Source organism: Acinonyx jubatus, chromosome C2, assembly GCF_027475565.1.
Source record: "Acinonyx jubatus isolate Ajub_Pintada_27869175 chromosome C2, VMU_Ajub_asm_v1.0, whole genome shotgun sequence".
NCBI lineage: Eukaryota > Metazoa > Chordata > Mammalia > Carnivora > Felidae > Acinonyx > Acinonyx jubatus.
Genome location: NC_069384.1, coordinates 72,898,861 through 72,913,544, shown reverse-complemented (window position 1 = coordinate 72,913,544; position 14,684 = coordinate 72,898,861). Strand labels below are relative to the sequence as shown.

The window sequence follows — 14,684 nt, the reverse complement described above, 5'->3', positions numbered from 1 at the left end:
GATTTTACTAGTAGTTAAGGAAGACATTATCTAACATTGAATATAGCCGAATATCAACCCAGAGTTATACAAAGTACAAATGGTCCCCTAATATTTCCAACGTTATTATTGAGCCTTTTAATTATTCTAGGTTCTTTGTGTGCTATAAAACACCCAATATAACCGTGGAGAGAGAACAGATTTTCATAAATATCTAATTTCTTTCTCCATTATTCACATTGTGGACTCACATCATATATGCCTTTAATTACACTCATTCAACTATCTGTGCTATAGGAAAAAAAGGAAAACAAGAGAAAAAATAACTTTAAATAATGGTGGCAGGATGCCTGCCTTTACATCCTTGTCCCAGAGTGACCATGCAATGGAGACTATAAATTTGCTGTTTCTCAGCCAATCTAAAGTCCCATTCACCTGTCAAAGGTATCTCACATAGCCAATTATGATCCAGCTCACACAAAAAAAATAACCTAAAAGCTGGAGAAATAACTGGCTGTTGGAAGTGAAAAACGGTATGTCAGTCAACAATCAGTTTTCAAACTGATGCCTTCCTAAAGGACTTTTTCAAGGGTAATTTTGACTATACTGGATTTTTACCTTAAATGAGAATTTAGGCCCAAAGCCCCCACATAAAAGGTGATTTCATTTTACTCAGCTCTTTAGATCAGAAAGAATTGGGAACCAAAACATTGGTCTTGTGTATCAAAGTAAGTTAATAACTAATGCATTATTCATCCTTTTTCACAAATGGGAAAAAGCAGAGCAACAAGGATGCTATTAGAAGAAGGCACACTAGACATGTAGTAACTACTCCATGACTTATTTTAAAATAAAATAAAAATAAAATAAAAGCCTGTCAAGTAATCAAAAGCAATCCTTAACGTTGGTTCTCAATAGAAAAAAGAAAAAATGCACATCGAGTTTTGAGATGGGCCGGTAACTAGAACAAAGGAAAGAGTGGAAAGAATACCCTACCTAAAGAAACCGTCTAACCCCAGATCCTTTACTAGGATGCTATCACTTACTCTCCAGACATGTTTCCTTTTCTATAAAAAGAAGGGACTAGTCTTTGACCTATCTGTGACCATTCAGCATTAATGTTTTCCAATCTCACACTTCATTATTTCATTGTCCAACTCACAAATGCCTTATGAAGAAAACAGAAAAAACTAAATAGAATAGTCAATTAATCTAGCTTGCTATTAGAGGTAGAACTGTCTTTTATACCACCACCCAACAAGAGGTACAATTCTTTTTTTTTTTTTTTTTAAGATTTTGTTAAGTAATCTGTATACCCAAGGCGAGGCTTGAACTTACAACCCCAAGATCAAGAGTCACATGCTCCACCAACTGGTGCACCCAAATATTTTTATTTAAAATTTCCGAGAATAGGGCACCTGGATGGCTCAGTCAGTTAGGCATCCCACTTTGGCTCAGGTCATGATCTCATGGTTTGAGAGTTTCAGCCCCGCGTCGGGCTCTGTGTTAACAGCTTAGAACATGGAGCCTGCTTCAGATTCTGTGTCTCCCCTTCTCTCTGTCCCTCCCATGCTCATGCTCTGTCTCTCAATAATAAACTTTAAAAACAATTTTTTAATAAAAAATAAATTAAAAAAGCTGAGAAAAAGACTACATACATCAGCAAGTTCCACATCATATAATCAGGAAATTCTACTTTGCGTAGTTAACTCACTCTTCCCAGAAATTCAATTTCTTACCTAACTAGAATCTGGGTGTCAGCAGATCATAGGGAGTAAGTGAAAGAGTCAACAAAAGAGAGAGAAATTTCCATTCAGAGATTGATTACAACTCAGGGGCGCCTGGGTGGCTCAGTCAGTTAAGCGTCCGACTTCAGCTCAGGTCATGATCTCACAGCTCATGATTTTGAGCCCCGCATCAGGATCTGTGCTCACAGCTCAGAGCCTAGAGGCTGCTTTGGATTCTGTGTCTCCCTCTCTCTCTGCCCCTTCCCTGCTCACACTGTCTGTCTCTCTCTCAAAATAAATAAACATTAAAACAATGTTTTAAAAAAGAGATTGATTACAACTCACTTAATTCATCGCATCCCACACACACAAATCAACTTTAAACACAGGGTACTTCTTCCTGCATTCTCAGTTCATACCAGGATTAGTGGCCTTTGGTGACAGGAAGAGGTAAAAGATGTACCTTCAAAGAAACCTGCTTCTGTGGAGCTCTGTTTTCAAGTTTATATGGCCTCTTTCCTGGGAGAGATGCCCCGTGGTACATAACTCCTTTAATTTGGCAGTCTTAAAGTTTGCTACCTGAGTTAGTATTTTGCCACTCAGACCTAACAAAGGCCCCATTATGAGCCTTTTGGGTCTAAGATGTTACCAGATCTGGTATTGGGACATTTCTCTCTGGAGAACTGTTCTATGGAAACTCAGCAATGCGCACCCTCAAGTTTCCTTGAACGGCTCTCCCTTTCCTTCATGGCATTCTTCTCCCTCCTTACTAATTCCATAACATCTTTTAACTCGTGATTACAAAGTGCTCGTTTTTTATTACCATTTATTCATGACATTTCATATCACCTCTCTCTTTTTAATCTTACTAACACAAATGTTTTTAACTCATAACTTATATAAACATTAGCTACCATTAAGTTCAGGACATTCTACCCTACAGATACCACCTACTTTTCTCCACATTCAATAAGCCCAGAAACTTTTACTTTTTTAAATAAATCTTAAAAGATGTGTTCTAATTCTGATCTTCTCTTATTTCTCTACTCTTAAAATATGAAGTCAACAAAATTTAAGTAAGACTCTAACAATTATTTCCTTGTTTCTTGCATGTTTCCTGGACTAGTGAGATGGGTTAATTAGAACATGGTTTTGGTGACTACGGATTTATTCTCTCCATAAGCCAGTTAGCTTCATTTCACACAAACTATGTTCCAAAACCAAAGATCAAATCCCATCAGCTATCTCTTGGATGCAGATTTAATTAGATGAGCTCTACAGTACATTCAGAATGCATCCCATCACTGGAACAAACTTTCTGGTGATGTATCAGGTACATGTCAGGCACTGGATTATCTTCTTCTAACATAACACTGTGAATTGGTTTAAGAGTACGAGTCTTCAACAAGTGATAAGCTGCTAACAGCTATTCAATTTAGGTTCCATTCACAAAGTCTTCCACTTACTACTTATAGTTTAGGTTATCAAGTTTACCAGTGAACAGAACCCAGCATGAGATAAAGCACGTAATCAAGAGCCTTTTAAAATTCTATTTTTTAGCAACTACAACCATTTTGCTGTCATTCACAAGTATAAAGTTACTTCCACCATCACCCAGACCATTGGGAAAAAATACAGAATAAAGACAGTTTCACAGGATGTCCCCATATCACTGATCGTAGCCCATCTCCTAGGACAACTATTAATCTTGGGAATAAGGTATGCTCACATTTTAAAACGTTATATTCACAAGTGGTTACAAAACCATGTTACAGAAGCATAACCTGATTTAGTATATGAAATGCAAGAGGGAAATGGAGAATACAAGTGCTCAGTTAATCCTCAAAACCTGCTAAGGTAAGTATGAGTGTTCATTTTTAATTAAAAAAAAAAAAAAGAAGTAGAAGATGATGATGATGATGATGATGAAGATCAGGAAGTTAAGCAACTTAGAATACAAAGGACTTTGAAGACAGCCAGAACCCTAACTCTGTTACCGTATGTAACAAGCAGTTTCTATTTCTAGGTTCACCATGCTAGCTGTACGTGACTCTAAGCAACTTAACATCTCTGAATCTCAAGTTTCCTCATCTGTAAAACAGGGTTTAAATGCATTAATTCAAGTCAAGTGTTAAATTCAAAGTTTACCATACAATGAGCTTACTCAGTAACTATCAGCAGTGGTCAAAGAACTAGTTATGAAAAGTCAAAAATCAAACTCCAGTATGATTTCCCATGTCCATGCTTTCTCTACAATATGTTGTAGCTGCCAACACACAGTTATTATCCACCTAAGAATCCATATTCGAACTATAACATAGGCAGGAAACTGATACTACCTAAATGAGAGAACTATTAAAGGTTAACTAAACCAACACAAGTATTTTAGCTCTAACATGTAATAAGCAAAACCAGGTAGAAACTCATCAGAAGATAATGTTTAGACATTTAGGCTTACAGAGCTTTGTTCTAATTACTATAAAACTATTTTTCCTATCTATGTAGTTTATCCTATTTATCTCAAATCAGCTACAAATTAAAATTTTAATTACCTGGCATACCCCAAATAAAGCATCCTGGTTGACCTAGACAAAGAAATCAGCCCTCCTACTACATAATTTGAACACTGCTTCAAATCAAAGCCTGTCAACTGTATTTTCAAAATAAACTGCTACTCAGTATTTTCATTTATAACTCTACTACTTATAAATTGAAACAACCAGTGCCATCACTTTTCCTACCCAATGCCTTGTGCAAACACAAGCTTTGCTGTTCTAACTACATTCAAAAATCTCAACTGTCTCACTCTCACCTGATCTAACAGTGGATGATGCAAAGGCAAGGAGAGTAGCAAAAGTAAACTTCCATGACAATTATTAATAATAGGCTTACTACCTGAAACTTCCAGTAACTGATCTGCTTAAAAAAAAAAAAAAAAAAGGACTGCTAAACCAGAATGGGATGCCCACATGCATTTATTTTGCCAACTGTAGCCTATAGCCTATTCCGCAAAGTAACAATCCTCCTGAGAAAAGACTGCCCCATATATTCCAGTGAAACAAAATTAATATATGTGCCTTGGTAAAGAGGCTGAGTTGTAACCAAAGGTAAAACACTTTTAACTATGAAATCACTCTTTAAAAGACAATGAATCAGAACACGTTCACTTCAGCAACAAAGCCTTTAAAAGACAGTATTCATTTTGCAATAATCTTTAACTTTCCTGCATTTCTTGGATTTTTACAAAAGTCTAACTTCCTGACTCATAGATCTAAAATAGTCATCATGTACACAAATGTTCTACTTATTCAGTTCAGAATCATACGTAGGCAACACAGGATTCTGTTTCTAGGTTTACAACTCCATACCCATTCATTTTGCACTAATATAACCACTAAATATAGCTCTAAGACACTGACGATTAAAAGGAGTTAATTACGTGAGTGATTCATACCTCCTATGTCCAGACACCAAGATCCAAGGATGTTCCTGTCAGATCTATGGGAAGAGGAAATGATAAACACCTGTCACAAAAGCTTTCCCAACTGGGAAGCCCCGCACGGAGCTGTCAATCTTCAATCCATTCCCTCCGCCACAACCCCCTCAAAAGAGGTCATAACATCTACCAAGCCTAACTATGCGAAGGTAATGGGGGAGACGTTAAGGCCGTAGAGAGCGCGGCCGCGCAAGTACTGGACGAGAGGACCCTGGCTTTTTCTGCGGCTCGCTTACAGAGTCAAAGTGAGAAGCCTTGAGCAATTCAGAAGTCACTTTTCCTCTCTGGGCCTCACTGAGTTACCCGTAAAATGCGGTGATTGGCAAGAAGCTCCCACTACTCGGAGGCTAAGGACGAACTCAAGATCCCTTCGGGCAGCACCCGCAGAAACACAGAAGCGCCCGGCCCTTCCACCACATCATCTCCGGGACTTTCGCAAAGGGCTGGACCACCATCCCTCTCCCAAGTCCCAGCACACACTCGCCGGCCCCGCAGGCAGCGTGTCCAACCCAGGCCTTCACACCCACAACGTGGGTGTCTCCTCCTCGCCTCACCTGTCCCAGACACACATTCCGCGGTCTTAGCGCTCCGCTCCCCACCCCGCTCACCTCCCCCGGGAAGGGATGCCGGATTCCAGCCCGAGGAGCCGACCAGAAGCCCTCCTTGTACCCGCCACCCCCGACAACCCCCTTCACCTCCTTCAACCCCTCGCCATCACCACCACCCACACCCCTAGCCTGCGTCCCGGGAAAGCCCGACCACTCACCCGCCGCCGCTGCGCCGTCTCCTCGCCGGCCTCCCGGCCGGAGCAGCCGAGGGACCGCGGGGAGCCAGGGCCCGGGCCCGCCGCTGTCGCCGCCGCCGCCTCGCCTCAGCCCAGCCCCATCGCCCTCGGCCGGCGCCGGCGGCCGCGGGTCGCTCGGGCTCGAGGCGCCGCCGCCGCCGCGCGCTGCGGCTCGGGGTGAGGGGAGGGAGGCGCCGCGGGCAGGCCCGGGCCGCGCCGGGCACAGGGGCGTCCGCGCTCTCCTCCTCGGCGCCCGCGGCGGCGGCGTGCAGCCGGGGCAGAGCGAGAACAAGGGAGGGCGGCGGGGGAGGCTGGCAGGGGAGGGGGGCGGTCTGCACTCCGAAACGGCCTCCCGCCGCCAGCGACGTCGCGAACCCCCCCTCCCCTCCGCCGTGGCGCCCGGATCACGCTGCGGGGAGAGCCGGCGGGCAGGCGGGCAGGCGGGCGGGCGGGCGGGGGAGCGCGCGCTGCGAGCTCGGGACTCCCGCGCCGGATGTGAGGTCACGTGATTGCCTCATCCCCGCGCCGAGGGCGGAGGGGCGCAGAGGGGACGTAAGGGGGCGGGGCCAGCGGAGGCGGGCGGGCCGATAGGGCAGTCCCCGCCCACCTCCCCTTCAGCCCCCTAGGCGGGCGAAGAAAAGAAGGGGAGAAGAGGACCCTTCCAAAGAGCTGGGTGTAGGGGAGAGGAGGCTACCCATAGAGGACGGCGTTTATTTGGCCTGGAGGAGATGGAGTTTGCCACCCTGGCTGTGCAAAAACAAGATCATAGTCCAAATTCCCATTTAATGAACAGGGAAACTGAGGACCAGTGAGGGGCCTGGAATAGACTTGGCCAGAGTCAAGGTCGAGCAGGAAACTTGTGCTAGAATGCAGAGGAAGCCAGATCCTAGCTCTAATCCAGGCCTCTTTCATTCCTTAACAGCAACGCCTCCCCATCGAAAAACAAACAAAATACTGTAATTCGCCTTTGACAACCGGCTCGGCGCACCCGGCTTCGGGCGGAGGACTGGGAAGCGTACCCAAGAGAAAGCTCCCACGCGCCCACCCCACAGCCTCCGGCGTGAAGGAGTTTCTTCCGATGGTGCTGGAAGCGAATTAAATACTTCCCTCCGCAGAAGCTTTATCTCGGCGCAGGGCCCCGGCCGGGTATACAAATCGCGCGTTTGGTTTTCGCGGCGTCCCTTCGGCGACGCGCGCCGGGAGCGCGCCCCGCCACCTGCTGCCTGGGGCTCCAGCAGTCTCTCGGCCCCTAGCCTACCGCGCCCGCGCCGGGGAAGCTGGGCCATCACTATTGTTACTACGCCCTGCGGCTAACAGAACTCTTAGTTGCCTAAACGCGAGAAAGGGAAGGGATGGCACGCGCCCTACCCCTGGTCCACCGCACTTTCGGGATACGTCGCAGGAAGCATTCAGCCTCTGGTTCGAAGCACATGGTGACACTTCTCAGGGGCTACTTACTACCCGGCCCTCTCCGCGACATATGGTGACACATCATCTGAGACAGCACACTGCCCCCGAGTTTACGGCGCAGATGTCACCTCCCTGGGAGCCAGGAACACGCTACTCCTGGCCCCCTAAATTGTGTGGGGCTGGACAGGTTCCACGAATTTCCTCACGTGGTGTAGAGCGCCCTGGACCTAGTGAGTCCACATCTCTCTTCACAACCCCTGGGCGCAGTCTCACCGGTGTGTGTGTGTGTGTGTGTGTGTGTGTGTGTGTGTGTGTTTCAAACCTCACACTATTCAAATGATTATAGGAGATAAAAGGTGTGGAAGTTGGCAAACTGTAAGAAGCTCGCTAGGTGGGATTGAGCCCTTAAAGCCTCCTCCCTCACCTCTCACGGCTCCTTGGCTCCAGGCTGTTTCCCCTCCGCCTTTAAAAAGTTCAGGTCTCTCAAGTCTAAAAACAAAACGGTGGTGCCAGCACTCCGCTCCAAAGTGCCCTCTCCAGCAGGTAGCTTCTAAGTGCTTCTCTGCCTCTCCTGCTGGCCTCTTAATCAATGTCGTCTTGGTCCCTCCCCCTGCCCCTCTCCACTTCCTCATTTCTCAATGCGTGGCAGTCTACTTTTTCTCCCCACACACACACTCCCTTCCCTAACCCTGCCCAGGCAAGAGTAACCTCTGATCTTCCTTTTCCCAAAGCGGGCAGGTACTCCTCAGGCCTAACTCTCTGGATCTTTCTGCTACGTTTGACACCTCAAGATGAGTCTCACCTTCTGGAATCTCAATGCTCCCTCGGGTTCCAAGGGCGTGTGCTCTCCTAATTCTCACATTCGCAGTAAATGAGGCCCCGGCCTCCTCTGATGACATCCTTCAGTGACACCAATTGTGACTCTGCACCTTAAATGAGAGCCTCCCCATAAGCTCCTGTCACTCCACTCTTCTGGGGACTACCTCCATCCTCACCGTTTCAACTACCCAATCAGCCATCTCCAGCCCAGACCTCTTTCACAAAAACTAGACCCAAATATCCAGCTGCCTGCCTGGCAGCCCATCACACAGGCACCCCAAAGTCAGCACAGCAGGGAGTGAGCCCATCCCACTAGCTCCATCTCAGCCCCTCCCTCAGCTGTCCACACCACCACCTACTGCCATCAGAATTAGAAAGTTGGGCATGAGTCATTCTTGATTCAGCCCTTTGCCTTATCCAGTAACCCAGTTATCCAGTAACCTTATCTATTTCACCTCCTTAATAAGCCCGAACCCCTACCTCCTACAGGCTCCAGCCATCCTTTGTAGCAGCCTCCTTCAGACAAAATTGTCCTCCACTCAGCCTCCAGAGTGAACTATCTGAAATGCGCTTTCACTGAAAATGCTGCAGAGGTTCCCCAGGCTTCTGGCTGCAAGTGTACCTCCAAGGCATCCAGCATGAACCTGTCAACGCATTAAGGCTTTTGAAAGACCCCCCAAAGAGCCCCCCCAGACTTCAAGAAGCAGCCAAAATCCCCAGAGCAAGGCCACACACAGCAGGGCAAGGGGAAACTCTAGGAAGAAAAAAAGTAACTGAATATATCAAGAAATCTCCTGCTACAGACCTTCTGGGTATGCAAGGAGAGAATTTGGATACTGACTGGAGGAGATGCTGAGTCACTAAGAAAAGCTTGAGTGTGTTTATACGCTGAGGGGAAAGACGGAGCCAGAAAAGGAAGAGAAGCCCAAGAAGAGTCGAAAAAGAGTGGAGTAAGTCCTGAGAAGTTCTGGGAGGCTTGCTGATTTTCCACCCATGATGATTCTGGGCCCAGCAACTGCTCACGAAGGGCCCAGCCCCTCCCTCCTCGATCCTGCTCCTTCTTTAAGCCCCAACCCATGATCACAGCACCAAATAGACAACAATCCTCCCACTAAGCTCTAACTTTACCTTCCATAAGGACTGTCTGGCTTCTCCTCCACCCTCAAAACCCCTTTCCTGCTTGCCTCTGGCATTCACCATCACCTCCCCACCAAGATCACCAAGAGGGAACATCCACACATTCACTGCACCCGGTGTCTCTCCCTCATTCCAGCTTTTGGAGAGGGGCAGGGCCTGCTCCTGAGAGAGCCCACCCTTTGTAGGTCCCGTCCTGAGCCTGCCAAAGGTCACACTGTTGCCTACTCCAGCTGATACTTCTCAGACCTTATCTTTCAAGCTGGTTCTTCAGCATTTTTCTCCTACTCTGGAGACAAGTTTCTCCCAGTTTCCATAGATTGCTTCTGGAACTCCCTTTTGTTTACTCCCTCTCAACTTATGGTGGTGTCTCCTCTATCCTACCTTTCAGTGGTGCTGGGGCCCAGGCTCACGTTCAGGCTCAAGAGTGCATGTGTCTCTCTACACAAATTTTTGTTTGTTTAATTTGTCATCTATCAACTTCACAAGAATTGTGGGGGGGCTTCACGGGTCTACAAATTGCTTAAACTTCAAAGCAAAAACTTTTATTATAAAAGGGAGAAGTGTAGTTTTCATCAGCTTCTCAAAGGTGTTTGGGACACCCAGAAAGGATAAGAGCACTGACCCACATGCAGTCCCCCCGGGTGACCTCTACACCATGGCTGTAGCTAACATCTGCATACCCATAACCCCTGTCTCTCTTCAGAGTCCCTGGACCATATGTCCCGATCATCTTCGCATGATGTCTCACTCCTACCTCGTAAACTCACTTATCCAAAACTCAACTCTTGCCCTTCTTCCCCAAACCAGCTCTTTTCCCAGGTTTCTCGACTTTAGCAAAAGGCACCCACTGCTCACTCCAGAAACCTGGCAGTCGTTTTTTCCAATCCAATACCAAACCCATTTCACATCCTTCCACATCTCTCCATTTCAACTGCTATTAGAAAAACCCAAGCCACCTCCATCGCTCACCTGGGATGCTGCCTTAGCCTCCAACTAATTCCCCTACTTTCACCCTTAACTCCTTTCCAATCCATTCTCACATAGCAGCCAGGGTGTATTACTGTGTGGGACTTGGAGCACAGCTCTTGATGGAGGCTCCCAGTTCACGGAGAATAAAATGTGAGTATCTTTGACGTACAAGGTCCAGTGTTGGAAGTGGCCTGCCTCGCTGGCACTCCTCCACCATCGCTCTCCTTATACCCCAGCTCTCCTTCCCCACCTCACCTCATTCCAACCATAGTTGCACCTTCTTTCAGTTCCACAAACACACCAAACTCTTTCCTGCCTCTGAGCCTTTGCAAAACCTGTTCTTTCTGCCTCTTCCCTTTTTTCCTTGCCTGGCTAACTCTTACAAATTCAGCTCTTGGTTTAAATGTGTATGCATCAGTTCCCTAGAAAGGCCTTTCCTGGCCACTCACTCTTTCCTTTATTTTCTGATGACCTCCATTTGTTTTCTTTATAACCATTATCACAATTACCTGCAAGTTTATGTATGTATGTAACACCTGTCTCTCCCACCAGACCAGATGAGGACCAGCTGCAGCTCCAGAATTTTTCTAGAAGGAGCTTAAAAGTGGCAATCTTTGGGGTGCCTGGGTGGCTCAGTCAGTTAAGCATCTGACCCTTGATATATCACCTCATAGCATGATCTCACAGTTTGTGGAATTGGACCCCGTGTTGGTCTTTGCACTGACAGCACAGAGCCTGCTTGGGATTCTCTCTCTCTCCCTCTCTCTCTACCTCTCTTTGTCTATAAACAAACAAACAAACAAACAAACAAACAAACAAACTGCATTTAAAAAAAAGTGGCAGTCTTTTTGGAAGAGGAAATGAAGGTTTGTCCTGAGGCTGTGTTTGCATGGCACTTTATTAAGAGTGAAAAAGTCAGTTGTCAGTTTTTGTAAATGGGGGAAGGACTTTTGGAATTATGGGAAGAGACACATAAAATATCCCCTCACGCCATCTCTTAGTGCTGCTACTGGCACAGACTGAGTCGATTTGGTTTATTACTACATACCCAGCGCTAGATGAAGCCTGGCATATGGTAGACACTCAAATTTTGTAGTTGGATGAATGAATGAACGAATGAATGAGTGGATGAATTTACAATCTCAAAAATCATCTCTTTCAAACGCCTTTCCTGAATCCCAGGCTAAGAATCTCTCTTCTGTGCATCTCATTCATTACACTTACAACGTTAACGGAGTATCTGTTTAGTGTCTCTATCTTCTATTTGTTTATGTTGTACTCATATTTTTGTTTCTATATTTCTAAATATTTTCATGTGTTATTTGATCATCACAGCGTTGCCAATACTGAAAGTACCAGTTACTGTTTTCTCTATTTTTTATAGGCGAAGGACCTGGGGAAAGTTTACATGTATTATCTCATTTAATCTTGAGAATAATCCTAGGAATTAGGTATTATTATCATCTCTATGGTTACAAATGATATTGAGGAAAGCTTAAAATCTCATCTTACAGAATAGGAAAAGATGTGAAATAACTCACTCAGGTTCCCAGAGCTAGTAAACAACAGCACAGCCGGGATTCAACCCAGGAACTTGGCTCCAGAGCCAACTGTTCCCCAATATGACCAAATGAAGCAATAGTCATTTGTCCTCTAGGATCCAAATTCTTTGGAATATCTGTTTAAGCACCAGATTCTGACTTCCTCATGAGCAAGGACCTAACTAACCCGTCTCTGGGTCCTCAGCGCTTAGCTCTGAGGATAAATGATTATCATTGATTTTCACAACCACTATGTCGGACTAGCAATGGAATGGTTATGATTTCCTTTTTATTTTATTTTTTTTTTTATTTTTGAGACAGAGAACAGGGAACAGGGGAGGGGCAGAGACAGGGGGAGGGGCAGAGAGAGGGAGGTGGAGTATCTGAAGCATTTAACAGCACTGAGTTAAATGGAGAGCTCAGACCCTCCGTGAGATCCTGACCTGAGCTGAAGTCAGATGCTTAACGGACTGAGCCACCCAGGAGTCCCATGATTCCCATTTTGTAGAAATGAAAAATGAGTTTCACAACTTCACGAGAGGAAGCGACTTGTCTAATTGTCCTTTTGACTGACTCTCACTCCCTTTTGTATTTCCTCTGCTGCTTCCTTAAAAGGTTAGAGGACATGTGTTTAGATTAGAAAGACTTTACCTTAAGAAAGACTGGGGGGGAAACACCACAGCACTCACTGCCTTCCATAGAAAGAGCAGCCATTAAAAGTTCTTTGATTATGACGTTTGCCTAACAAGCTTTCCTTCCTTTAGCTCCTCCTAAGCTACTCTGTCCCCATTTAGCTTGAACCATGCAGGGGTGTGTTTGTGTGTGTGTGTGTGTGTGTGTGTGTGTGTGTGTGTGTGTTAGAACAGGAACAGGGAGCAGAGCTGTGAGTCAGATGTCTAGAAATCAGAGTCCAGGAACTACCACGGACCTGTTTCTGTTGCTGAGCAAAGTATGTAATCTTTTTTGCCTCTGACATGAAAGAAAAGCCAGGGGCCCCAAATTCTTCTCAGGCCATGGTGCCCTGGAAGCTAGTGGGTCACATGACACTGAATATTATTCACCAACTCACTGTTTAAGACGTAGGGCCCCTGCTGGAGGAGTGCTCACTGATGGCATAGAGCCAGTCACATGTTAATAAACCAGTCCTCCAAGAGGAAAACAGCCCAGATTTCTAGCACCTGCCAATTTCCTGGTGTAAATACTCCCACTATGGCCAATTTCGGGCTACCAACAGTTTCAGCTGCTCACAAAATTCCTGAAAATTTAGCAATCTGCTCTAATGAGCCAACACAAACCAGCTCCAACACACCGCTGCTTACAGTAACTCCTCATGTGGATGAGGAGAGAGGAAAAATACAAACAGCCCTTTAAACGATGGTTTTAGGGACAAGAGCTACCTCATAGGCTGTTACAGAGAATTTCCCTGTATTTAGATATAATGATTTCACCTCTGCTGAGTAAAGAGCAATTGTATTGAAGAGAGGAAAACTGGGTTCAAGACTTAGCCTTCTTAGAAGTAACATATTTATTTCTTGAATTTCAATTTTAATGTAAATAATGTTACCCACTACACAGGATAGTTTAATTAACTATCTAACAAACACTTATATGGCATTTACTATCGGCCGGACACTGTTTAGTACTTTACAAATACACTAATTTAATCTTTAAAATAACATGTAGGGTAAATACTATGATCAAATTAGAGATAAAAGGACCAAAGCACAGAGAAGTTAACTAAGTTCTGTAAGGTCACACAGCTAGCAAATAGTAGAGGCAGGATTTGAACCTGGCTCCAGAGTCCGTGCTTTTAGCCTCTGGAACCCCAAGTTGTTTTTATAAACAGAGTTTTATTGGAACACAGCCATGCTCACTCGCTTACATATTATCTGTGGCTGCTTTTGTGATTCAACAGGAGAGTTGAATAGTCGTGACAGACCCTATATGACCTACAAAGCCCAAAATATTTACTTTCTGGCCCTTTATAAAAAAAAAAAAAAGTTGCCTGTCCCCTGCTGTATGATATCCTGCCTCTTTGTATGAGGTGAGACTATAGTCCCCAGTCTTGAGCTGGTCTGAAATTGTATTCTGAGCCAATAAGATCATACAGAAATAATGTCAAGATTGTAACTGTATGGGGGCACCTGGGGGGCTCAGTCAGTTAAGCATCCGACTTCAGCTCAGGTCATGATCTCACACTCGTGGGTTCGAGCCCCACATCGGGCTCTATGCTGACAGCTCAGAGCCTGAAGCCTGTTTTGGATTCTGTGTCTCCCCTTCTCTCTGCCCTTCCCATGCTCATACTCTGTCTCTCTCTGTTTCTCAATAGTAAATAAATGTTAAAAAGATTTTTTTAAAAAGATTGTAACTGTACCCCATCATTTGTACTATAACAATTGTATCGGTGAAGTAGCATTAAAATGTAGGCTTCAGAAACAAATGGTCCATGAAAATGTATGTTAATAGAAACATGTATCTCCCTTCATGGGATGCCAACATCTCCAGGTTGGAATTATTTTACAGATTGTTCATCCCAACCCCAACTCTTCACTTGGGGAATGCAGTTTCAGGTTTCTGAACTTAATGCTGGAAATCCCTCATGATCATCCCTGGAGTCCTGCAAGCTGATTCCTCTACACAGACATGGGTTTTTTGCACAGCAGAGTCTCTTTTATGGGACTCAGGCCCCAGGCTCACATCTCCACACCTGTCGTTCTGTCTCTGAGGAGTTCCACCACACGGCTGTTTCAAATGCCAAGCAGAGCAGCTCCTCAAAGCCTATCACACTGGTCTTCTGTGTAGTCATTAAAAACTTCCCCCGA

General features: G+C 45.3%; 1 protein-coding gene across 4 annotated transcripts in view; it reads right to left on the bottom strand.

Annotated features, from left to right (window-relative positions):
• Nucleotides 1-14,684, bottom strand: part of ATP13A3 (ATPase 13A3) — a 100,740-nt gene that overhangs the window by 82,089 nt on the left and 3,967 nt on the right. Inside the window, exons 1-2 of one of the 4 annotated variants that reach the window (XM_053221045.1) lie at nucleotides 7,821-7,936; nucleotides 5,161-5,204 (exon numbers count right to left, since the gene is read on the bottom strand). The exons of 1 other annotated variant lie outside the window; for it this stretch is intronic. The gene's annotated coding sequence lies outside the window, so the exon portion shown is untranslated. Of the gene's footprint in view, nucleotides 1-5,160; nucleotides 5,205-5,968; nucleotides 6,477-7,820; nucleotides 7,937-14,684 lie in introns of those variants that run through there. 2 more of the 4 variants (XM_027061169.2, XM_053221048.1) reach the window with 2 other exon arrangements.